The following is a 3,742-nucleotide window of genomic DNA, read 5'->3' on the forward strand; positions in this document are numbered from 1 at the left end:
CCCATATTCCCATTTTTAAAATACAAAACTACCCCTTCAAATCCAAACTTTGTCGCTAGGGGGCCCAAAACTATCGCCAATCCTTTCCAATCGCAAGAGCTATCTATCACCCCACAATCGTAACCATAGCTTGATCAGAACACAAGATGTCAAACCGGTAGTTCCGCTGCTGTACCAATGAAAGCCGCAAGGTGGCCCCAAATCTAATCATTTCCAGCTTTCGTCACATCCCACCAACACACCAAGTATGAAACCAATCCATCCAGCTGTTCTTGGGTTATCTTATTCACAGACACCTGCACAGACACGCACAAACGCTGGTGAAACAAGAGTTTAGAGACCTCATGAAATATTCTGATTATGCAAATGACTTTCACGTCGGCATAATTTTTGCTTGGTTATGTACACCTTTAACTAATTTACACAGGTCATCATTTACTACATGTACTTAGAAGAATTAGGACACTTTCACATATCAACTATACAATTCAGGCGTTTGTTTGCGTAATTGGTATCTGCTAATCTTCCTCCTGTCGCAAACTACATATGCTACATGTATTTGAGTCCTATAATGGAAAACACTAAAAATATAGATTTTCTTCTGAAATATGCAAATTAAGTCCAAATTTGCATGAATATCAATATTTCATGGAGGTATTGATATGAATATTTCATGGAGGTGTTAGTGACCGACGTTGTCCGACGGAAGGAACTCAGTTGACAACTATGAAGCGTCAGCCAGGCCAGGAACTACTATGTGTTTGACACCGTTGCACAACGACCAACAGGTGGTTGCTAGTTTTCTGCCAAGATGTTAACTATCTATAGCTGCCAAGGCCTCACATCTGCCAGGTGAATACAAACGCACCGTGACACTTCAGACAGAGAACCGCTTGCCAGAGAAGCAGTCAAACCTTGGCACGCGGAGATAGACATCTGTGGTTCACTAGACTTGGTCAGACGTAATTTGTCAGCGTGTAACTTTGGATTTTGGAGCGGATTCAAGACTTTTGCTTTTTCAAGTCTTTCTTCTACCTTGGCGTAAACCCATAGATACATTTGTCACCTGATATTATGTATGGAAAATGCCGAATCAGCCGGGAGTTTGCTGACAAGCAGCATTGAACTATTTAGCTGCGACAAGATGGATATGTATATTCTGTGCGTATTGATCTTCGAGTTGCATTTTGCCAACATTTTTAAAAGATATTGCAAAGTCATTGCTTCTGTCATTGAAGGCTGATAAGTCACAAATCACACCCTCACGCAGGTGCAATGTCGAGCTTTTGTGAGCCAATGTCTGACCAATCAAAATTTACAAGCCGCGCGCATCGTATCTGTGGGGACAGGACTTGTGTCTCACCACGCCCCCAGGACGTATTGAAACTGATGCAGCAACTTAACAGAGAACATGCACTGATGGACAGTTAGTTACTCGACGGAGATCAAATGTTACCAGCCAACAAGTCTGCATGCCCGGGCACGTAATGTGTGTCATGAGCGTGGCATGTGCGCCCTCCATTGTCTGAAGCTACAGCTTGTTTCTATCAAGATCATTGCCAGAAATTTCCATGACACGGACACATTGTTTTCTGTTCGCCCATCAAACAAGGCGAATCATTACTTACCGGGAGGCGGAGACGCAACAGTATAAATGGAAGAAAGTAGCCACGAGATATACAAAAATCGACTCCCCTTCTACTCAAAACCATTTGCAAATTTCTGACAAATTTTTCATAGTTTTGCAGGAGACAAGATCATTTCATTTAGCGAATTAAATTAGATCAACTCATTCTAAATGTAGTTAGTGTGTTAACGCAGGGCTACCGGGGGACTATCGTAGAAAGACTATAATCCATGCCTGCCTGTAAGATACGGGAATCCCTGTCACATACATACAATGTATAGTACAACACATGTGAAATGCACCTTGCAGGTAACAAAGGGATAACCAAAAATTAACCAAATGTGGAAAAGTATGTTTTTCTGACCGTGTCTGCTGAGTCGGCACACAGAGCCGATGGACAATGCCCGGCCGTGGAGTTTGTAGACTCTCCCTGAACAGACCGATCGGATGCTCTAGTAACGGGTCCAGCGACACCTGCAGCAGTCGGCGGGCGCATAAAGTACAGCGCGAGCGAGCGAGCACACTCTTATAGTCAACGCCAATGCCAAATTAACAATTAGCATAAATAACTCTTTCACGTCATCGATGATTCCATATGGTAGAAGCACAACACCAGCCAAGAATAAATGGGAACGACGATAACCAAGGGCACCTGACAAAGTTAAGAAATCTCACCTCAACAATATTTATCTCATGTCTATTAAAGAAAACTTTGTCGGGTGAATTCAATGCAACATATATTGTATCTTAATAAAACATTCTCGATCATTTAAGGCGAGAATTTGAACTGATGCATGGGAAAGGACATACCTGCTATACAATAATTTTTATGTATAATGCATAGAAATTTTCTTCAAGAGGGAGCCCAAAATACTCAAAATAGACTCACTGGGGTTATCAATCACCTACTCCCGAATATTCACTCTCCCGTATGAAGGGTTATCGACCGACAGGACGTCTGTTTTATATATTTTACCTGATACGCCAAATCTACGACTGACACTGAATCCCCTGGGCAGTTCCCTTGGCGTCTAGCTAGCCTTGGCCGTCTGTACGTGGAACGTGCATACAGACCACACCAAAATGCTGTGCTCACCAAGAAACTTTCCGACGCGACGTTCTCAAAAAGCGAACGAAGCTGTCTGGAGGTTTGAGATTAATGATACATAGAAAGTTCTATATGGCGATACAAGTTCATGTCGACTGTCATCATCATGCACAATGCCGTCGGGCGTGGCGTAACTGGTAGAGTGTTCGGCTCGGAACCTAGAGGTTCTGAGTTCGATCCCCGCCGTGCCCCGCCCCGACGTTGTGCCCTTGGGAAATGCACTTTACACGACCTTCCTCACGTAACCCAGGTGTAAAAATGCCGGGGTACCTTCTGTCTGTACCGTGTATGTGGCACTGTTAATATAAGTTACAAAAAACTTGAGTGCAGTGCCATATTGTCCTCGTCTGTTCAAAAGCAAAATAAAAAAATGCCGTCACTAAACATTGTTGACAGAACGTGCTCATGGGGCAATTTCAACGGCAGACAAAAAGTGCTTTTTTTACATCTTAAAAGAAGCCATAAGCTGGGTGTGAAACTGTATCAGTAACTATACATGTACATACATAACATATAATAGGCCTGGTCACTGATGATATCGACGATCGATTTTCACCAAATGTGAAAAGGGTATATGGAGGAGACTTCCCTGCGATCGCGCTGAGACCTACAATTTGACAGATCGATAAACACATTTCATAGATAAAAGCATAACAACAATTTTTGCGCTCTGTGTGTTTTGTCGCTTTCCTACTTTTTTTACTCATGCTTTCAATTTTGCATGGTATTCTAAATATGAAATCAAGGGTTCGCAAAAAATCCAATATATTAGGTCGCAGCAAGGTCGAAGCGCGATCGCCGTCTAGGAGAGCATGTGCTTTAGACAGAGTTATGGGCTCATCTGGTCAAAACACAAAGTGCTTCTCTGCCAAGAACTTAGTGTAGATTTTACTAGACTAACAGGACTGTTCAGGGAGTGGCGACTCGGTCGTTTCTGGCGCGAGTGACTATTAAATACCGCCCATTAGTGGACTACGTCTGCACGTAGGTTCTTACAATGCTGCCAA

Source organism: Branchiostoma floridae, unplaced genomic scaffold (assembly GCF_000003815.2).
Source record: "Branchiostoma floridae strain S238N-H82 unplaced genomic scaffold, Bfl_VNyyK Sc7u5tJ_771, whole genome shotgun sequence".
NCBI lineage: Eukaryota > Metazoa > Chordata > Leptocardii > Amphioxiformes > Branchiostomatidae > Branchiostoma > Branchiostoma floridae.